General features: G+C 36.1%; 1 protein-coding gene across 1 annotated transcript in view; it reads left to right on the forward strand.

Annotated features, from left to right (window-relative positions):
• TMEM132D (transmembrane protein 132D) overlaps positions 1-24,337 on the forward strand; it is a 910,611-nt gene that overhangs the window by 36,552 nt on the left and 849,722 nt on the right. The window lies entirely within an intron of this gene.

Genomic DNA, 24,337 nt, shown 5'->3' on the forward strand with positions numbered 1-24,337 from the left:
AACAATATCCTGCCTTTTTTCCCCCCTGTAGTTAGCTGCTCACACAGGAACTAACAAAGGCCCTGCTGAGGTCTATTCCAGGACTATTTCACTTTTGGATAGCTTACATTATTGAGTGAATAAATTTTTAAAAAATGGATTTCTTAAATGCTTACTTATACCATGCAAGTTGCTTGGAATACAAATGGAAATTAGTTCTTGTCAAGGAGCTTACATTCTAATAGGTAGAAACAACACCTATGGACAACCAAGTTTTGGATTCAGTAGTAGGGCCATTTGTCTCTTCCCCAGTAGTAATGTCATTATTTATGTGATTGTTATTGTTCAGTTATTTTAGTCACGTCCAACTCTTTATGACCCCAGTTGGGGTTTTCTTGGCAGAGATACTGGAGTGCCTTGCTATCTCTTTCTCCAGTTTATTTTAGAGATGAGGGAACTAAGACAAACAGGGTGAAGTGACTTGCTAGTAAGTGTCTGAGTCTGATATTTAAGTAGTCTCAGTGTCTGGCCTGATAGTGCTCAAAGTGAACTTTCTCCCTCCCCATAGCCATCTGTTGTTCAAGGAACAATGGTCAAATAAATGGGCTGGTAGGTGACACAATGAATAGAGTGTAGGACCTGAAGTCAAGAGTCCTGAGTTCAAATCCAGTCTCAGAGAAATCAAATCATTCTTCCAATGGAAAGCCCTTCAAGCTAGCTATTATTAAATTAACTATTATTTTCCTATGACTCTTCTCCAAGCCCTATCCCCAAGTCTTTCTTCTCATCCTTCCTGGCACATAGTAAACACTATGTACCAGGAAGGAGAAGAAGAAAGTAAATTGTCCAATTTATTTATATATATATTGTTTTATAAATGTTAGTGAATTAGAGGTCATCTGGTCAAGGTTACTCAGCCAAGTGTTTAAACTCGGGATTCCAAGCCCAATGCTCAATATACTGTGCAATGCCATGTCTCAATCTCCTTAAGACATGGATTCAAGGCAATTTTAACCAGCTCTGTCGTCCTTCTCTGAAAACCATCCAGCTTATATGGGTACTTTGCAAAGAGTGACCTCCAGAACTGAGCCCTGTGCTCCAGATATGGTCTGACCGGGGCACAGGACTAGCTCCTTGCCTATTCCTGGAAATTCTGCCCCTTTTAATTTATCCCAAGATTGCATTATCTTTTCTGGCTACCACATCTCCACTGCTTCAGCTTGCAAATTGCTCACAATGGCTGAACAGAAGGCAGGCAGCCCCCAAACCCACCAACTTGAAATCACCACCTGATTTTATGTCTGGTACTTATAAACACAGAATTTTCATTTGGGGGCTCCCTGTGTAAACATTTTCAGGATGGGCTTCCAAAGCAAATCTTGAAAGCAAGTTGGGTTGCCAATGTCCTTCTGTTCAGCATTGTCTTGGCTCGCAGGAAGCTGTGTCTACAGGCATAACTATCTTGGCTGAGTTAACTGGGGACTATTCTGGGTTTTCTCGTGATAAAATCGGTTCGGTGGAAGCAGTTGCCATAGCAGCTTTAAAACTGGAATCAGAGGACCTGTGTTTGAATCTTGACAATGATGCTTAGTAGGTATATGATGCTGGGAAAGTCAGTTTCCTCAGAACATGGGGGATACTAATGGCAACTATCCTATTGAGTTGTACTGAAGAAAATTATGTTGGAAATAGAGTGCTGTGTAAAAGTCTGAAGGTTCTTGGAAATAGGAAAGAGGGCCGAATTTGAAGTCAGAAGACCTAGGTTCAGAGCCCACCGCTTCTACTTATGCACCTGTGATCTCAGATAATAGCAATAATGCTAACACTTATATAGCACTTATTGTACACCAAAAACTGTGCTAAGCTCTTAAACTATTATCTCATTTGCTTCTCACAATAACTCTGGAATGTAGGTGCTGTTATTATCCACATTGTATAGATGGGGAAGCTGAGACAACTGGAGGTAAAGTGACTTTACCAGTAGTATTTGAAGTCATTGGGTGTTACAGAGATTTTTTCAGGACTGCTTTCCACCTTTGGTGTTTACCTGATTCACTCAATTCTCACTTGTGACTTCCAGAAGCTGTAGCATTCAGCCATTGCAGTGGTGACATTCTGGTAAATCCCCTCGGCAGAAGAACTAAAGCAGATTGAGGGCTTATTTAATTTGATTATTCAATCAATAATCATTTATAAAATGCCTCTTTCCAGTTCTGACCTACATTCCAGGTTGTTATGTACTCAACAAGGATCTGGAGATGTAAAGCTACATAGTAGGTGCTTAATAAGTGTCAATGATTTATTGACCGAAAAGAAAAGAGCTTTTATTATTTTGAGGGAAACAGTGTGTACTCAGATAAATAAATACAGAATATAAGCAAAGTAAATACAAAGTAATGGGGAATGATGATGGAAAGGCACTAACCACAGGGTAATCAGGATGATCAGGGGTCCTCAAACTACCGCCGGGGGCCAGATGCAGCAGCTGAGGACGTGTATCCCCCCATCCAGAGCTATGAAGTTTCTTTATATAAAGGCCCACAAAACAAAGTTTTTGTTTTTACTATAGTATGGCTCTCCAACAGTCTGAGGGACAGTGAACTGGCCCCCTTATTTAAAAAGTTTGAGGACCCCTGATGTAGATGGTTGAATTTGGATTGTACTCTGAAAGAAAATAAGGTTTATACTGTAAGTGGAAGATAAAATATAAGTGCATTCCAAGCATGGAGGAATGTCAGATATTAAAAATAAAGAACATCAAGAATTCTAGTTTGGGCCTTAAATGAAAGATGGAAAAGTTGATATTAAATGTTAGAGGCAGTAGAGAGCCACTGGATTTATTGAGTAGGGAAGTAAGATGGTTAGATCCTGTAAGTTAGTAAGTGGAAGAGGGAGACTTGAGGCGGGGAGAGCAATTAGGAGGTTGTCAAAGTAATTTAGGGAATTGTTATCGAGAGACTGAATTAGGGTCCAAACTGTGTCAGGAGAGGGAACAGATAAGATGCTAGAAATATCATGGAGATAGAATCATTAAGACTTTAAATGAGATTAGATAGATGGAATGAGTGAGAGGTATGAATTGAGAATGATACCAAAGTTCTGAATTTAGGAGAACTGGGAGAATGATGTTGACTGATAGAAATACGGAAGCTCAGAAAGGAAGCTTTGGGTGGGGGAGATAATGAGTTCTGTTTTGGACATATTGATTTTGAGTTTGCTATAGGACAGGTAGTTTGCAATATCCAACAGTCCCTTGTTGATGCTAGTCTGCAGCTCAAGAGAGAAACGAGGACTGTATATATAAATCTGTAAGTAAGTTGGATAGAGATGATAATTAAACCTGTGGGACTTGATTAGGTCAACAAGTAAAAAAGTATATATGGAAAAGAGAGCCCAGGACAAAATCTTGAGAGTATGCACACAGTCCAGGTCATAGATGTAAATAAGAGAAGATTTTTTTTTCCTCCTCCATCCCACAGTCCAAAATCTAACCAGTTTAGCTGAAGATGCAGAAAAGTGGACAATAGATCTCTTCATGATCTGTTTGTCAATGTTTCTTTCTTCTTTCTCCTAAGATGATCATCAGAACATGGATTGTGTTTCTCTATAAAGGTATAACATATATGCGAATATAAGAGAATGTATATCAAGGGAGTTCCTATGACTTCCTCAATTAGCCTCATGGAATTGCAAGGAATGAGAGCCCTTGTTTGGAAGCATCTGGTGAGTGTCTCCCGTTGGAGTATAATCTCTGGATTGGCCCTTTTCTGAAAAGACTCAGGTCTGTTTTGGGGTTCTTTGTAACTGGGGCTGATTTCAAGATACTTAGTTGTTTGAAAACAAAGGGGAAAGACTTTTCAGTCTTTAAAAATAAGCTAACCACTGCTCAGTCCCTTCCAAGCTTATTTTCACTCTTTTGGACTTTGGAAAGAGAGAATTGCATTTAATAGAGTGGACCTGAATTTGGGGCAAGGAGCTATATCTATAAATAATTTCCTTTTCCCCAGGGACAATAGTGATCTCTTAATCACAAAATCTAATGGTATTTTCTTAGTTCAAATCTTTCTTGACTTTTGTTCTACTTTTAATATCTTAAAATGAAATGTAGACTTTTGGAACTACTCCCCCTATATATGAAACTATTGTTACACACACACACACACACACACACACACACACACACACACACTATTGAACATAGACACACACATTTTTTTTTTGTAGATATTGTCAAGACTACTCTTCAGCTATAGGTTAGAGTAGGTGATTGTTAAGGTACCTTCAAATTCTGGAATTTCAGGTAGTTGAGGGAAAGAATAGAAATGGGTTTAGAATGGGTGGGCAGGTCACTCACACATAATCCACTTAATCCAAGAAAATAAGACAACCTGTCAGAAATAAGGCTCAATTCATCAGAAAAGTTTTTGGATGGTAGAGAATATTATAAATATTTTAGAATTGAGAGCAGAATTTATGTTGACATTTTCCTAACTCACCAACCTCTTGGCTTTTAGGAAATGGACAGTTTTTCAATAAAACATTTAATAGTTTGCCTGGAAGAACATAATATTTGCTACTTGGGATTTTAAAAATTCTATATAAGAATCAATAGGTGGTAGGATTTTAAAAAAATCTTAAATGTGAATAACATTTTAATTCGCAAATAACCAAGGCAAATATTAAGCATTGAGGCAACACAGTCTTTCATGTGCCATTCTTTTGGGTACGTATATGCCTTATAAATTAGCTTGCTTAGAGTCAGTTATCCCTGTGGATTAACATCTCTCCCTTGTATGCAGAAGTGGATGCAGGAATTTGCAAGCATCTTAGTTACTAGCTATAACATTCAGACCAAACGAATATTTGTGTGACCAACTATGACTTTTCCTTTGAGGACCTTTTGACAATATTATTTCAGAGTTCAGATCAATACAAGAAAGAAGGTACTTATAAAATTGGATTTCTAATCACTTGTGTGTCAGAATGGCTGGTAATATTTGGTGGAGATTTCTGGCGTGAGACTTCCTCTGGAGTGTTCGTGGCCCTTATGAACAATTTAAATTCTTTGCTTCAGATTGGAAAATATCTTCTGGATGTCTGGCACAAAGTAACCCCTTGATAAATATCACTTGATGTTAATACATCTTACAGCTGGTAACAATTTTAAAAAATACTAAATAAAATGATCCTTTTCCCGGAGACTGCCAAACCATATCACTCCATTCTTTTGACATGCATCTCCATGGCCACTACCGCCTCCAGAATGTCTTTCTAAATGCACTGATGCCAATTTTCACTGACAAATCATTAATTTGATATTTCTGGAGATACCCAATGCCATAAGAAGATCATATTCATGGGGTAACTTATTCAGATCCATATTAATTTCTTTAAAATATTTTTTGTAGCTTTTGCTTTCTACAGTTTTACATTTCTGATAACTATCCAATGCTACTCAATACTATCCCCTTGAAAAATCACATCTCCTTTGTCACATAGAAAAACAAAGAAATCCAAATCCAAAGAAATCCAGCCTCTGACAATGTATGCTGAATGTTATCATTAGGCTCTAATAGTTAACGACTCCCCCTCCTCATCCTCATCCCTACCCAAAAGATACCTTTTGGCCAAAATAGAGTTATATTTCTTTATCTTTTTTTTGTCCAGGGACATTATTAGTTGTTCGATTACTTAGGGTTTGCCTTCCTTTTTTGAGATCTTTTCATTTGTTTTGCTTCCATCATTGTACATACTGTTCATTTGGTTCTTATTTCACTTTGCATCAGTTCACACAAACCTTTCCATGTTTCTCTGAATTCCTGAAGTGTTCACATTTATAATTTCTTACTTCATTCCATTCTATTAATGTGTCAATGAATTAGTCATTCAATAAGGATGCAGTAAATACCTACTGCATGCCAGATGCTCTTGTCAGTCCTAGGGATACAAAGAAATATAAAAGACAGTCCCTGCTTTTAAGAAATTCCCAGCCTAATGGGGAATATGCAAAACAACAATGTACAGACTATAAACAGGATAAATTGGAGAATATCAACAAAGGGAAGGCACTAGAATTGAGTTGGTTAGTCATTCTTCAAATCTATGAAAAATGTATGGTTAGACTGATCACAGGAAATCAGGGACCCTTCCTGGGTAAGGATCAGTGTGCAGATCAGGGGAGCAGTGGCCATACTTCTTCCCTGATCACACCACCTTGGAAGCATCAGAAGCTTTCAAACCCTCAGATCTAGCTCCAAAAACATCAGGATGAAAAAGCCTGAAGCTTGAAACAATACATCCTGCACCACCACTGGTATATCCCCCGTCACCAGGAAGAGAGCCCAATATTAACAGAAAGAACCAAATCAACAAATAGGGTAGAAAAATGAAACAACATTTTAATAAAAGAACCCTATAATAAAAACCTACCATAGTTACAAGGAAGTCAAAACACAAAGCAAAATCTCAAAGCAAAATGTGAGGTAGATATAAGTCCAATAAGGATTCCTAGAATTTTTGGAAGAGCTAAAAATGTTATCCAAAATCACATAAGAGTCATAGAGGGGAAAATAGGTAAAGAAATTAAAGTAAGAGACATATGAAAAGACAATTAAAGAGGTACCAAAGTACTGAAGAATTAAAAAATAGAATTTTCCAAATGGGAAAAAAAATACAAAAGTTTCCTGAAGAAAATAATTCCTTAAAAATTAGAACTAGTCAAGTGGAATCTAATGATTATATGAGATAACAATAGAACAGAACAAAAGAATGGAAAAATAGAAGATATGCAATATCTCATTGGGAAAAGAATTTACCTTAAAAATAGATCTGGGAGAGATAATTTAAGAATTATCAGACATTGGCCCCAATGCTATATAAATTATTTGATAAAATAGGGAATGAAGGAGTCCTACCAAATTCCTTCTATGACACAGACATGGTACTGATACCTAAACCAGGTAGGCTGAAAACAGAGAAAGAAAATTATAGACCAATCTCCCTAATGAATATTGATGCTAAAATCTTAAATAAGTTATTAGCAAAAAGACTACAGAAAATCATCTCCAAGATAATACACTATGATCAAGTAGGATTTATACCAGGAATGCAGGGCTGGTTCAATATTAGGAAAACTATCAATATAATTGGCCATGTTAATAACCAAATTAACAAAAACCATATGATCATCTCAATAGATGCAGAAAAAGCATTTGATAAAATCCAACATCCATTCCTATTAAAAACACTTGAGAGTATAGGAATAAATGGACTTTTCCTTAAAATAATCAGCAGTATCTATTTAAAACCATCAGTAAGCATCATATGTAATGGAGACAAACTGCAACCATTCCCAATAAGATCTGGAGTGAAACAAGGTTGCCCACTATCACCGTTACTATTTAATATTGTATTAGAAACGCTAGCTATAGCAATAAGAGCTGAGAAAGAGATTAAAGGAATAAGAATAGGCAACGAGGAAACCAAATTATCACTCTTTGCCGATGACATGATGGTATACTTAGAGAACCCCAGAGATTCTGCTAAAAGTTATTAGAAATAATCCACAACTTTAGCAAAGTTGCTGGTTATAAAATAAACCCACATAAGTCATCAGCATTCTTATATATCACTAACATAATCCAACAGTCAGAGTTACAAAGAGAAATTCCATTTAAAGTAACTACTGATAATATAAAATATTTAGGAATCTATCTGCCAAGGGAAAATCAGAAACTTTATGAGCAAAACTACAGACCACTTTTCACACAAATTAAGTCTGATCTAACCAATTGGAAAAATATTAAATGCTCTTGTATAGGGCGAGCAAATATAATAAAGATGACAATATTACCTAAACTAATCTATTTATTTAGCGCTATACCAATCAGACTCCCAAAAAACTATTTTAATGACCTAGAAAAAATAACAACAAAGTTCATATGGAAAAACAAAAGGTCAAGAATTTCAAGGGAATTAATGAAAAAAAAATCAAATGAAGGTGGTTTAGCTGTACCAGATCTAAAATTATATTATAGAGCAGCAGTTACCAAAACTATTTGGTATTGGCTAAGGAATAGATTAGTTGATCAGTGGAACAGATTAGGTTCAAGGGATAAAACAGTCAACAAATATAGCAACCTAGTCTTTGACAAACCCAAAGATCCTAGCTTTTGGGATAAGAACTTACTGTTTGATAAAAATTGCTGGGAAAATTGGAAACTAATATGGCAGAAATTAGGCTTTGATCCATACTTAACGCCGTACACCAAGATAAGGTCAAAATGGGTTCATGACCTAGGCATAAAGAATGAAATTATTAATAAATTAGAGGAACATAGGATAGTTTACCTCTCAGACCTGTGGAAGGGAAGGTCTTTATGACCAAAGCAGAACTAGAGATCATTACTGATCACAAAATAGAAAATTCTCAATTATACCAAACTGAAAAGTTTTTGTACAAACAAAACTAATGCAGACAAGATTAGAAGGGAAGCAATAAACTGGGAAAATATTTTTTACAGTCAAGGTTCTGATAAAGGCCTCATTTCCAAAATATATAGAGAATTAACTCTAATTTATAAAAAATCAAGCCATTCTCCAATTGAAAAATGGTCAAAGGATACGAACAGACAATTCTCAGATGAAGAAATTGAAACTATTTCTAGTCATATGAAAAGATGCTCCAAGTCATTATTAATCAGAGAAATGCAAATTAAGACAACTCTAAGATACCACTACACACCTGTCAGATTGGCTAAGATGACAGGAAAAAATAATGATGATTGTTGGAGGGGATGTGGGAAAACTGGGACATTGATGCATTGTTGGTGGAGTTGTGAACGAATCCAACCATTTTGGAGAGTAGTTTGGAACTATGCTCAAAAAGTTATCAAACTGTCATACCCTTTGATCCAGCAGTGTTACTACTGGATTATATCCCAAAGAGATTATACAGAAGGAAAGGGACCTGTATGTGCACGAATGTTTGTGGCAGCCCTTTGTAGTGGATAAAAACTGGAAACTGAATGGATGTCCATCAGTTGGAGAATGGTTGAATAAATTGTGGTATATGAAAATTATGGAATATTACTGTTCTGTAAGAAATGACCAACAGGATAATTTCAGAAAGGCCTGGAGAGACTTACATGAACTGATGCTGAGTGAAATGAGCAGGACCAGGAGATCATTATATACTTCAACAACTATACTATATGATGACCAGTTCTGATGGACCAGGCCATCCTCAGCAACGAGATCAACCAAATCATTTCTAATGGAGCAATAATGAACTGAACTAGCTATGCCCAGAAAAAGAACTCTGGGAGATGACTAAAAACAATTACATTGAATTCCCAATCCCTATATTTATGCCCACCTGCATTTTTGATTTCCTTCACAAGCTAATTGTACAATATTTCAGAGTCTGATTCTTTTTCTACAGCAAAATAACGTTTTGGTCATGTATACTTATTGTGTATCTAATTTATATTTTAATATATTTAACATCTACTGGTCATCCTGCCATCTAAGGGAGGGGGTGGGGGGGTAAGAGGTGAAAAATTGGAACAAGAGGTTTGGCAATTGTTAATGCTGTAAAGTTACCCATGTATATATCCTGTAAATAAAAGGCTATTAAATAATAAATAAATAAATAAATAAATTAATAAAGATTGAACAAATACATAAAAAAAAGAATTATCAGACTACATGAAAGTCAGAATAAAAACAAGCCTATATATCACCTTTTAAGAAAAAGTCCCCAATATTCTATATTCAGAGGGCAAAATAAAAATTAAAAGAGTCTAGTGATCATCAGCTGAAAGAGATCCCCAAATAAAAACTTCCAGGAGTATTGTAGTCAAATTCCAGAACTCCTAGGTCAAAGAGAAAATATTGCAAGCATCCAGAAAGAAACAATTCAAATATCACAGCTACATTTTAAAGGAGTATTTAAAAACATGCGAAGTAGAACTGAGAATAACTTAATTAGCAAAACTGAGTATAATCCTCCAAGGGGAAAATGGATATTTATTGAAATAGAGAACTTTTAGGTATTCCTGAGGAAAAGAGTAAAACTGAATAGAAAATATGACTTTGAAATATAAAACTCATGAAAAGTCAAAAAGGGGAAAAATACAAAGAGATATCATAAAGGACTCAATAAGGTTAAACTGCTTAGTTTTCTATGTGGGAAGATGAATTGTACTATTAATAGAGTAGTTTAAAAGGATTCTGCAAAGATAAAGAGTGCAAGAATGAATATGTTATGTTGAGATGACACACAAAAAAATGGATAGGTGAGAAATAGGGATGTCCTGGGAGAAGGAAAGTTATCTCACATATAAGAAGCATGCAAAAAAAGAACTTTTTAAGCAGAGGGGGAAATGGTGGGAGACACAGGCAATACTTGAACCCCATCAACATTTAAATTGGTCTAAAAGAGGAATTTTACACACATAGATACTTGCATTTATATATATAAAGATATATATCTTTGAATATATGCAAATATACAAAGATATATATATATATACACACCCATATGTATACATGTATAAATATACACAAAGATATTCATGTACACATCCTCAGTATTAGAAATATATCTTATCCAACAGGAAAGTAGGAGGAGAAGGAGAATAAGAGAAAGATGGGGAATGACACAGGGATACAGTGGTCAGAAGCAATATACACTTAAGAGGAGGAACAGGATTAAAAGATAAAGAGAATGTAAATAGAATAAAACTACTTGGAAGGAAATGTATTAATAAAAAAATATAACTGTATGTGAATAGAATGAACCCACTTATAAAATAGAAACAGCAGAATGAATTAGAAAGCAGAATCCAATAATATGTTCCTTACAAGAAACAGATTGGCAACAGAAAGACACATATAGAGTAAAAATAAGGGACTGGAATACAACCTATTGTGCTTCAGCTGAAGTAAAAAAGGCAGAGATACCAATTATGATTTCAGATAAAGAAAAAGCAAACCAGATCTAAAAAGGATAAGCCAGGAACTACAATCTGCTAAAAGGAACAATGAAATAATGACAGTGAAGTAAGATCAATACTAATCATTTGCACTGACTGGCATGACATTCAAATTCTTAAAGTACAATGAACCATAGGAAAAAATAGACAGTAAAACTATACCAGTGGGGAATCTCAACCATCCCCTATCAGCTAGATAAATTTAACCACAAAATAAATAAGAAAGAAATTAAGGAGATGAAGAGAATCTTAAAAAAGTTAGATATGATAGATCTCTAGGGAAAACTGAATGAGAATAGTAAAAGAGTATACCTTTTTCTCAGCTGTATATGGCATTTTGACAAAAACTGACCATGTGTTAGGTCATCAAAATCTTACAGTGAAATGCAGAAAAGCACAGATATTAAAGATATCATTTTTAGACCAAGAATAAAATAAATTATATTAATGAAGGGCTATGGAAGCATAGATTAAAAACTAATTGGAAACTAAATAATTTAATCATAAAAGAGTGGGACAAAGAAAAAAAATCATAGGAAGAATCAATAATTCTATTAAAGGGAATGACAACAATTAGAACACATTTAAGAATTTCTGAAATGCAGCCAAAGCACCTAGGAAACCTTCCCAATAAGGTCACAAGTAAAGCAAAGATGTCCATGATCTCTCCTGTGATTTAATATTGTGCTAGAAATGGTAGCTATAGCAATAGGACAAGAAAAAGAAATTTAAGGAATGGAATTAGGCAATAAGGAAACACTTCTTGCAGATGCTATGACTTTGTGCTTGTAAAAATATGTTACAGCTTGGCTATTTTCAACAATGAGGTGATTCAAGGCAATTTCAGAAAACTTGGGATGTAAAGAATCGTGCGCATCCAGAGAGAGGACTATGGAGACTGAATGTAGACCACAGCATAGTATTTTCACTTTTTGATTGTTTGTTTGCTTGTTTCTTTCTTTATTATTTTTTAAACTTTTTTGATCTGGTTTTTCTTGTGCAGCATGATAAATGTGGAAATATTTTAGAAGAATTGCACATATTTAACTTATATCAGATTACTTGCTGTCCAGGGGAAGGGGGAAGAAGGGAGGGAAAAAGAAAAAGCTGGAACACAAGGTTTGGCGAAGATGAATGTTGAAAACTATCTTTATATGCATTTTGAAAAATAAAAGGCTATTTTAAAAAAGAAAAAAAGACAAATGTCACAGACTTTTGTGGGAGATTTGAACCAATTGTTTTTATCTTACTTTTTTTATCATATACTTCTTTCTACCAGCTAATTGAGTCTGTTATGTTCCATAACATTCATATACCTTAACTTACTGAATGATTAATTTGGATCAACTTATAATTATGGCAAGATTAATTTTTAATAGTATTTTTTCCAAATACATGGAAAAATAGTTTGCAACATTTCATCTTTGCAATGCCTCATGTTCCAAATTTTTGTTCCTCTTCCCCTCCCCTAAGAGAGCAAGAAATCTGATATAGATTAAATGTGTCCAATTATTCCAAATGTATTTCCATATTTATTGTGTTATGCAGGAAAAAATATATCAAAAAGGGAAAAATTATGAGAAAGAAAAAAAACAGCAAACAAACAACAACAGCAGAAAGGTGAAAATATTATTCTTTAACCCACATTCTGTCTCTATAGTTCTCTTTCTGAATGTGATGATGCTTTCCATCACAAGTCTATTAGATTTGTCTCAAATGACCTCATTGTTGAAAAGAGCCAAGTCCATCATGGTTGATTGTCACATAATCTTAAAATTGTATACAATAATCTCCTGGTTCTGCTCATTTCACTCAGCATCGGTTCATTTAAGTCTTTCCAGGCTTTTCTGACATCAGCCTGCTCATCATTTCTTATAGAAAAATAATGTTCCATAACATTCATATACCTTAACTTACTGAATGATTAATTTAGATCAACTTATAATTATGGCAAGAAGCAAACCAATGGGACTTATGAGATAAAGCACCAGACAGGCAGTCTTCAACTCCCCACAGCCATGTGTAGTATCTCTGATTTGAGGACTCAGTTTTTGAGTTGTGATTGAGAGTTGTGATTGTTGCAGACATATGCTATGCACATCCTTGGAATTTTATATTATTTCTACTTCTCAAATCAGTTCACAGATTTAAAGATGCAAGGGACATTAGAGACCATTGAGATCAATCCCTTCATTTTATAGATAAGGAAACTGAGGCAAGAAGAAGTTAAATCACTTGACTAGGATCATACTGCTAGTAAAGGTCTAAGGCTGAATTTGAACTTGGGTCTTTCTGATTCTAAGTCTAATGGCTTATCTATTTTATATTCTAAATGCTTCACTTGTGCCCTTGTGAAGATGTGTCTTATTATAGATAAAAACCTGACTGTTGGCTTAAAATTTTATCAAAAATATTCTGAAGGTTTTGTAAATTTTTTTTTTAAAAAGCACACATGTGGGTCAGTTGTGTGATCTGACTAGTTGGCTTTTTAAAAATATGGATAGAGACTATACCTATAATCTCATTGTTAAAGGAAATAATCTGACTAAGAAAACTTCCTCTATCAGCGCAAGTTAGCATCTTCTCTGAAACTTAAAAACTACCAAAAACATGGAGAGATTAATTGACTTATCTAGGATTCCAATACATACCACCTGCAGGGTCCTTCATACCTGCAGGGTATGTCATTTTTGACATACTGGCTGTGTGATCCTAGGCTAGTTACATAACAACTCTGGTTTAGATGAGTCTCTAAAATTCTGACTTGCAGAGAACAGGTGTTTATCTGTATTGCTAGATGAAAATTTTTAGGAGTTTCCTATAATGATAAAATCATAGGTGTGATAAAATATTGTTATTGTTAGTTCTAATAATTTTTTTTACAATTGCATTAAGGTTTATAGTGTACTTTCCCCCCATATCATTTTTGTGAGATGAGCAATGCAAACACTATTATCTCATTTTACAGATGAGGAAACAGGTCCAAAAAGGGCCTGTTTGTCTATGGCCACACAGCTAATTAAATGTCAGAACCAGGATCTGAATCCAGTTTTCCAAGGGACTTTTTCCATTGCCATAAAGTGTGCCATAGTAGCAAAGTTGAGTAGCAAAGTGTCAGAGCAGCTTGGTGGCTTAGGGGATAGAGTGAGTTAGGAAGATGAGTTTAAATCTAGCCCCAGAGACTTACTAGCTGTGTGACCCTGAGCAAGTCGTTTCACTCTGTTTGTCTTTGTTTGCTCATTTATAAAATTATCCAGAGAAAAAAAATGACAAATCATTTCAATATTTCTGCCAAGAAAACCCCAGTATGGGGTCACGAATAATGAAAAATGACTGAACAACAAAAGCAAAATTGAGTGCTGTCTTCTTTAGCTAGTCATTTCTTAGATGCTATTTTTATTTCGAGGATGGAGGAGTGAGAATTGTAAACATTCTTCAGGGGCTTTAGAGATCAGCTGCTTTCTCTTTATTGCTTTGTATACTCTACATCAGCTACGGGACTTGTGTAGCCATTAATTAACATGAAAAAGATTTGTTACTAGTTATTGCAAATAGATACCTGCTTCTTCTGAAGTTTTTTTGGTTGAATAATTGGGGTTAAGTGACTTGCTTAAGGTAATGCAGCTACTATGGGTTAAATGTCAGGCCATATTTTAACTCGGGTCCTCCTGGCTTCAGGATCGGTATTCTATCTCCTGCATCATCTGGCTGCTCCCTTCTTCTGAACTTTCAGTGAATTCAACATATTAAATATTTACTATCTGCCACATACCATGGGGATACAAAACCTGTAGGCAAGTAATTATAATCTACTGGGGAGCAGGGGAACATGGAGATTTAACCTTAAATAGGGTAAGAAAACATGAAGTAATTTAAGGAGGGAGAGAAAGCTATTAGAGGCAATGTGTTAGGAATCAGGAAAGATTTCATGAAAACAGTAACCCTGTTCTATGCCTACAAGTTGATAAAAAGAAATATTTGGAAGTCCAGTGGAGGAAGAAGAAGGAACAGAAGCAGGAGTGTTAAAATTGGAGAGGCAGGGGGAGGGAATGCCTGGGTTTAAGAAATAGTTTCTAGTACAATTGACTAGTACAATTGACCGTACAGGATACTCATTCAATTCTCATCATACCTTCTCTTTCCAAAATGCAAATCATCTTTGATTTGGGATCTTGAAACCGTTTGCCCTGCAGACTTTCAGCAGCATATCCCTTTCCAGCTTTGGAAAATAAAATCAGATAAGGTTATTTTATTAGACCTTTATTATAAGATCTTTTATTTAAAGACTTTATTTTATTTATTTAAAAGATATTATTAGATCTAAATCATATGTATTACACATAATATGTTATGTAGTCATGTATTATTAGATTTATTCTAGTAATTGCATGGTAGTGTAGATATATTGTTGAGCAGAGTGTTTTGAAGAATATCATTTTTATTTACTTTATTCTTTTATAGGCAGCACTAATCCTTCCTAGCCATTCCTAAGGTTCCTCAGCTGTGACTTTCTTTCTATTCACTTATTCATTTGCTTAAATAAAATTCTCTCTCCATTTACTTCCTCTACTCTTTCCCTTTGAAGAAGTGGTTTTACTTTCAAACCTGCAGCAGTGGAAAAGCGAATGGTCAAAACCCATACCTAACCCCCACCCATTAAAGCTGCTGATTTATTTACCTATGTAGAATGGGGTCAGGTGTGCCAATGTCATGTATAATCCATTTCTTTCCTCCTGGGTAATCTCTCCCCCCTCTCTCTGTCTCTTTCTCTCCTTCTCTCTCTCTCTTTTTCTCCCTCCTTTTCTCTCTCCCTCTCCCTCCTCCTTTCTCTCATTCCTTCTCTCTCTCCCTCCTTGCTCCCCCTTCTTTTCTCTCTCCCTCCTTCCCTTCCTCTGTCTCTCTCTCTGTATCTCTCTCCCTCCTTCTCTCTCTCTCTCTCTCTCTCTCTCTCTCTCTCTCTCTCTCTCTCTCTCTCTCTCTCTCATCTCTTATCTGTTTGTTTGTTTCTCTCTCCTCCTTGTCTCTGTTGCTCAGGTGTGCCAATACCATGTATAATCCATTTCTTTCCTCCTGGGTAATCTCTCCACCATAGGTTTTCCCCCCTCCCTTTCTCTCTTGCTGTATTTGCATCAGAAAGCACACAGATCAGCGTCATTGCCATACTGAACATCACTGATCTTAAAGCTGACTTAAAAACAAGCTTAAAAGGAAGGCAAAAAAATTTTAGAGAAGTAGTTTGGGGAATCAGCATTGTTAGCAAGTGAGAGGAAGTGAGAGGAGCAGTGATCTTAGAAAAAGTAGGCTCCCTCTTTGTGTTTTTGGAGGGTGGCCTTGGTGAGCCCATCAGTGTGATTCCACATCTGCTTAATGGATTGGTTTCTGATTACCTTTAAGGGGCTTCTTGGGAAGCTAGGTAGAAATGTGGGTAGACTTCTTCCTGAGTTCAAACCTGGCCTCAGACACTTATTAGTTGTGTGACCCTGAACGTTTGCCTCAGTTTCCTTAATTTCATCTGTAAAATAAGCTAGAGAAAGAAATGGGAAACTGCTCCAGTATCTTGGTCAAGAAAATCGCAAATAGGGTCATGAAGTCATGGAATTTCTGTTTTTGTAATCTTTTAGCTGGTGGGGCTGTTTCTAGAGCAGAGTACCTACTTCATAGAGTTGTTATGAAGTTCAAGTATAAAAATATCTATAAAATATTTCAAACATTTAATTTTTTATTTTTAAAACAATCTTATTTTATGATAGACTTAGCTCTTCTCTGCAATTCAGTGATCAAATGCAATTCCAATAAATTTTTGATGGAAAACGCCATTCAAATCCAGAGAGAACTATGTGGATTGAAGCATACTGTTTTCACCTTTTCTTTCTTTCTCTTGATTTTTCCCTTTTGTTCTCTCTCTCTCTCTCAACATGATTCATATGGAAACCTATAAAAAATAAATGTACATCTATAACCTGAAAATAAAATTTAAAATAAAAACCTACAGAATTTCAAAGAAAAAATAATATTTTATTTTCCTCTAATTACATGTTAAAACAATCTTAAACATCTTTTAAATTTTTGAGTTTCAAATTCTCTCCTTCCCCATCATTGAGATGGTAAGAAATTTAAAATAGGTTATGCATAAAGTACTCTATAAATGCAGTTACTGCTATGATGGTATTATAGTTATTCTTTATAGATGGGGAGGTGTGGTACAGAGAACAAATTTCTGGGAAGATTTGTTACAGCAGGAAGAGTCCACAAGAACCTGAGAGGAAGCAGGTCTCAAGAAGCCACATGGGAGAGCTGTAGTGGGCATTCTATCCATTTGTATTTCAAATAGCTGAGGTTATGTTGGCCTTTGGGAAAGGCCTTATTTACTGCCGTATGCTGCTGTCTTTTTAGAATCTAATATGGCTTCTGTTTGTTGTCACTGACCTGTAAATAAACTTGTTTATTCTTTGGCCTTGGTAAGTCAGGTGTTCACCAAAACAAAATGAACAGAATAAAGGAAAGAATACAATTTGAGACCACATAAAAAGAGGTATGGTCTCAGAGTAGGCAGGTGAGGATTTCACTGCATTTTCCCTGAGTCAGGGCATTTCTCCTGGACTATATTTTAAGAAGGATATAAATAAGCTGGATAGTATCCAGAGAATGACACCCAGGATGGTAAAGGAACTTGAGACCATAGAGTTTATATGAATTATTAGAGATATTTAGGTTGGGGAAAAATATGAGTATGAAGAGATGGTGGAGACAACAGCCACTAATTTAAGCTATCCATAAATAGAATGGACTGTCTTGGGAAGCTTTCCCCTAAGAAAATCCAGAATGGCTGATTATTAGATATATTATAGGGGAGATTATCCAGATATGGTTTGAATTAAATGTTTCTGAGGTGCTTTTCAATTCTGATATCCTGTGATTATATTTCTAAGGTAGCCATCAAGCTAGCAAACTTCATGATGTGATGAACAAGGATTTTTCACATAACCTGGGTGCAGGCAATGAGCTAGAGAGGCAAAAAAGCCCCCCTTAAAATATAGCTAGGCCTTCCAGGAGAAAACTTCTGACTTCAAAACTTTTATTTAAATTTGGAATCAGGCAACCTGACTCTGTATCTGTGCTCTGTGATTTACTAACTTTGGTCTCTTGAGTTAATAAAAATCATGATAAAAACATCAATAACAATAATAATAACTAACATTTGTCGTTGTTCAGTCAATTTCAGTTGTGTTTGCCTTCTAGATGTCCCATCAATTTGCTTCCCATTACAACTTGGCTACCATTGCACATTTTATGTCAATATTGGAAAAGTCTGTTGAAAAAGTCAGTTTGGACAAGGCACCTAGGATAACTGTTCTATTTGTTAAATATTCAATACATTTCAAGCATTATGCTCAGCACTTGATTATACAAAGAAAAACAAAAAACAAACAAAGAAAAAAAACTTTGGACTCTATCCTTGAGGCATTCACATTTCAGTAGGGAGATAATGGTAAAAAAAATTATTTGTTCAAGAAATAGAAGATAATCTGAGAGAGAAGGCACTAGAGCCTGTAGGGACTTTCATCCAGAAAAAGTGGTCTCAGGAGTACTCCAACCGCTTCTCAGGACTACTCCCAGGGTACTATCTATTGGAGGTCATAGAACTGAGCCTCAGAGGAAGCTGTGTGTGCAGAAGTAAGAGAGAAGAGCATTCTAGGTGTGAGGGACAGATAATGCCAATTCCCATGGGGATGGGAGCAAAACATATAGTTAATTTAACTTGAACTGGAAAAAAAATCCTTTGTGTGCATCTTTAAGTGGGAAGCTGATTTTCCTTCAAAAGAAAGATTTTGGGACCTCATTATTTTTGTTGTTCAGTTGTGTCTAATTCACTATGATCCCACTTTGGGGTTTTATTGACAGATACTGGAGTGGCTTGCTATTTTCTTTTACAGATCATTTTATAGATGAGGAAACTGAGGCACAGGATTAAATAACTTATTCAGGATCACACAGCCAGTGTCTTAAGGCTGGATTTATACTCAGCTTTTCCTGACTCCAGGATGCTCTAACCACTGTACCATGTAGTTGTCCCAGAGGACCTTAAAGGCCATCTAATAATAGTTAAAGTGCCTGCAACACTCTGAGTATTGGGAAGCTTTTTATATATGTTAATTCATTTGATCCTTGTGACAACCCTCGGAGGAAGATACTTTAATTTAAAACTTCTTAAACTGTGGGTTATGTCTCAATCTCATAACTGAATGTGTCTGTGTGAAAGTCATAAAATTAAGATTTATTATCAGCAAATTTTTGATTTCCATATTTTATATACTTATACACACAGGGTCATGTAAAAATTTCTTGGGCAAAAAGGGGTTGTGAGTAGAAAAAGTTTGGGAAACCCAGCTCTAATTGTCCCCATTTTATAAATGAGGGAACTTAAACACAGAAAGATTAAGAAATGACTTGCCCAGAGTCACTTAGTGGATAAATGTATGAGACAGAGTTTGAACTCAGATCTCCCTGTTTCAAATTGAGCTCCACTCGATGAGCTACCTATTTGCTTACACTTAGCTATCAAATTGCTCTTCCTAAAGCTCAGGCATGACCATGTCATTCCCACTCCCCACTTAGTAAACAGGAAAAATTGGAAATAACCAATAGAAAGAAGGTATTAGCATTAAGGGGCATAAAGAAAGGCTTCCTATTGAAGGTGGAACTTGAAGGAAGACAGCGACTCCAGGAGGCTTTGCATCTGCTGCTCCTCTTGATTTCAGCTCCATGGAACAAGATGCTCCAGTTCTGGGCACTCCCTGGTACCTTTTCTCTTCCTTTCCTGCCTCCTTTTGTGTGTTTTCTCTCTCCTTCCTATTAGATTGTAAGTTCTTTGAGGGCAAGGACTATTTTCCTGTTTATTAATTGCATCCTCAGCACTTAGCACCAGTAAGCATTTAATAGATGTTTATTGGATTGGAGAAGGGAGATCATTCTGGGCATTCCGCGGATAGCAAATGAAAATGTCAGTAGTCAGGTAATAAAGTAACTTATATAAGAAAATAGCAAAGTCACCATTATCACGGGGCCCAAGAATACTTTGGGAAAGTATAGAGTGCAGGAAGTAAAAAGAATGACTTTGAAGGTTCATGCTAAGATCCTCGTTCACAGGTGAACTTGTTTCTAGGAGCCTGGGCCAGTATTGAGTGCTCACTCCCAATTTCATCCTCAATTATTTTCCAAACTTGTTTTGGTTTTGACAGAGAAAATCCCCCGAACAGAAGGACTTGAAAATGAAAACAAGCAACAGATTCCATGGAAGCATAATGGTAAAGATTCTGGCAAGCCTTTTAAGAAGATGCTTTTACCCAGCACTTCTGACTGCGGCCATAGCAGAGAGAGCAAGGGCAAGAGTCGAGATTATATTCAGATCTCTTGTTTATCTTGCTGTGATCAGTCATGGTTGGCACAGAAAATCTTCCTTTGAAGAGTTCCCTTTTTAATTATGGTGGGTCTGTGTGTCCTATCTTGGAATTCATGTCTAAGTCACAGCAAGGGAAAATATTGGCCCCCAGATGGTAATTTGCAATTAGAGGAGAGGTAAAGAGAAGGAGGCTTGGCTGGGGTGGCAGGGAGGAGGTATTGTCAGGAGTAATGGGATGAAATTGAGCAAGGCAGAATGTAGGCCGGATAATAGCAGGAGAAATCATTTCTCGCCTGTGGGCTAGTCACATCAGGGAAGGGCTGGGAGGCCTTTTGTGAGCAAAGAAAACTGGGCTAAACGCAAAACAGTCTATTACCCGATAGGGAAGCATTCGGACTCCTTGGGAGTGGGAGGTGAAATTGTCCTTCCAATTCACCGCTAATTTCCATGATTCAAAACGTAAATTCCAAAGAGAGATGTTGAGGAAATCCATTAAATATGAGGGGGCCTGGTGGAGATTTTTAAAAAAAAATATCATCTTTAAGGGGGAAAAATAGAGCTACTTTACTTACAACTCAAAGGGAGTTCAGAATCTTTTGTTTCTGAAAATAGGCCTGGAGCCCCCTCAGGAAATGAAAACTTTCCAGTGTAAGTGATTTTTCTTGGTCTGGGATCAGTCCATGCTGGGTTTCTAGTACAGTGGATGATGGTTCTTACTATTTTCAGGTATGGGTAGGAGATCTGAGGTGGAATAAAAAAAATTGGGTTTTATCTAAGAAGCCAGAGTTCAAATCTTGATTCTGACTGCTTACTAGCTGTGTGATGTTGAATGAGGGTTTTTACTCCACTTTCCTCATCTGTAAAATGTTGATCTAGATGCCTTTTGGGGTCTCTTCTAAATCTAAATCCATAATTCTCCGAACCTGAGTTATATTTGAATTTCAATTCAGCTGCTTCCTCATCATGAGAGATTTTGATCTAATTCCTTCATCTCTGGGTCTTAGTTTCCTCATTAAGACTAAGTCAGTAAATGTTGGAAGTTGAGTTTGAGATCCACCCCAAATTCCATGTTCTTTTTTCAGTGTGCTAAATTTCCTTGTCCAAGGTCACAAAGTCCATGTGGGAGATGAGACTTGAACTTAGGTCTTCCTGACTAGGCAGTTCAGTGAATAGCATATTGGGCCAATATTTGGGAAGACCCAAATTCAAATTCTACCTCAGATACTTACTAGTTGTGTGACCCTAGACCAGTCACTTAATCCTGTTAGCCTCATTTTCTGTAAATTTAAAATGAAGTGGAGAATGAAAGGACAAACCACTCTAGTATCTCTGCCTAGAAAACTCCAAATTGGATCACAAAGAGTTGCACGTGACTGAAAAACGGTTAAAAAAACCCTGAAACCCATTGCAAAGGTAAGTTCCCTCAGAGGAGAAGAGAATATTCATCAGAGGAAAAGGAGAAGTCATCTCTGGATTGTTTGAGCTATAGAAAAACAGCAACACATAGATAATGTGAAATAATGGCCAATCTTTGAATCACATAGAGTTCTTTCTAAAGTAATTTAACTCACATTAGAATAGATTTACATTCCTGTTTTGGTCAATATTCAAGCTTGTTTACATTACCTGATACAAAAATAAATTGATTATATTTCAGTATTGGTGAGAAGAGAGTTAGAGGATAGCTAGAAGACAAGTAGTACAGAATAATAATTTACATTTAGGTAAGATTCTTCTAATCATGAGACATTTTTCTCCCAGGCAGTCCAAAAAGATAAGTTGTTCAAGATTTGGTTTTGGTAGAATTTATTTTACAGATATGAAAACATGAGCCTCAGAGGAGTTAAGTGATCATATAGATAGTAAGAGTCAAAGGCTTAGGCTGGAAAAATGATAATCATAATATTCGCTATTATAGTCAGTCCCTCAAAGCATGTAAATAAAGCAAATTACATATTCATCCACCGGATCATCATATCCCTCTTGTGATATATTGTTATTGTTGTCATATTGTAGATGGACATATTGTAGATGGAAACTGAGGCTGGGAGAGGGTCATTGACTTATCTGGGTTCACATAGTGAGTTCACGCCAGAGTATTTTGGTCCAGGGCTCCAATTGCTGCATCCTGTAGAAATGTGCTCAGTGTCAAGAAAAATGCAAGCTGGATGAGTACTTATCCTTGAATAAACCACAAAACAAATATGTTCTGTATGACTGAGTCAGAGTCAGCTTTGAAGCTTGCTTTTTTCAGGCTCATGATCATCATAAAAAGCAGGTCAGGACAGTCAAGAGGGCACTGGATTTTGAATGGAAGAAATGACTTTGTTCAAAACCAACCTCTGCCATTTACTAGCTGGGTGACCTTGGACAAGTCATATAACCTCTTTCGGTCTAATGTCATTATGTATAAATATGAGAAATTGGATTAGATGATAATTGGTTCCTTCTAGCTTCAAGTCTATGATGATGTGATCTTATTGGCAGGGTATGGCCAGACAGGGTTAATTCGGAGCCGCTTCAGTGCGTTCAAATATAAAAGGATGGGAGTCCAATTTTTCCCAAGTGGCTCCCTATTCAACAATGCTCCCTAATTATTTATGTGGCTTGTTTAAAGCTCTGGACTGGCTTTCAAAGAGGCAGAGAAGCACTACTCTGGGATTTTTATTGGAGTTTCCCTGGAAACTATTTAGCTCATGGTGGATGTTCTCCTGAGAGTGGTTTTAATTCTGTATTGTACTTGCTGCTGCACTCTGAGGGTGGGATTTGGTCTCTGGCAATACAGCAGAGGATTGGCCCTGAGTGGAGAATGGCTTGTTTTTATCAGGGAATAGGAACTTCCTTGACTCAGTAAAATGACCAAGTGCATCCATATTCTAGATCAAGATACCTACCAGAGTAAAATGCAGAGGGTAGATGTAGCAGCTTTGAAGAGCAGAACTAAATAGTTATGACTCCCACATCTTCAACTTTTCACAAGATTGCAGGCTCGTTTTGATTATTTAAAGATAAGATAGGATCACTTTAAGAGAAGCAGATGTTAAACATCTGAAAACAAAACAAACAAGAAATCAACAAATCAAAAAAAAAAAAAAACCCATCAACAATGACCATCCTCTAAACTTGAAAAAAAAAAGATTTCAGGAGGCTAGAATATTAGGCTGAATTGAATAAGATGGAATTGACTTGAGAGAAATGTAAGGTCTTTCATATGGATCATAAAAAGTCACTTTCAGAAGTAGAAGAGGAAGGCAAAACAAATTGTTAGTTTGTCAAAGATCTTGGGATTGTAAAGGACTGCAAACTCAGGGGTCAACAGTGTGATAAGGCAGCCAAAAAGGGCAATGTAGTCTTAGGCAGAAGAAAGGGAATCAAAATATCCTGGAATAGGGAGTTGACAGTTTTCCTGTGTTCCACTGTAGGCAGACTACACATGGAACCTTCTCTTCAATTCTGGTTTTTGGAGCAATATTGATTAGCTAGTGCTATCCAGAGAAAGGCATCCAAGATAGAAAATGCACCCAGACTGATGCTGATACCATATGATGATTACTTAGAGGAATTGGGGATGTTTAATCAAGAAATGACGTGGGGGTGATAGGGTATAATTATTGCCATTAAGTATTTGAAAATCTATTTTGTATTTAAATTGTATTAAACTTAGTCTGCTTGGCTCAAGAGAACAGAACTCTGATATGTGGCTGGAAATTGTAATGAGGCACATTCAGGTTTGATGCTAGGAAATGCTTCCTTTTCTTTTTTTTAAAATAGTATTTTCTTTTACCAAATACATGTAAAAATAGTTTTCAACATTCATCTTTGTAAGATTTGGTCTTCCAAATTTTTTTTCTCCCTTCTCCTTATCTCCCCCTCAAGACAGCAAGCAAGCTGAGGTGTACAACCATTTAAACATTTCCATATTTGTCATGTTGTGCAAGAAAAATCAGACTAAAAGGGAAAA

This window comes from Sarcophilus harrisii, chromosome 1 (genome assembly GCF_902635505.1).
Source record: "Sarcophilus harrisii chromosome 1, mSarHar1.11, whole genome shotgun sequence".
Taxonomy (NCBI): Eukaryota; Metazoa; Chordata; class Mammalia; order Dasyuromorphia; family Dasyuridae; genus Sarcophilus; species Sarcophilus harrisii.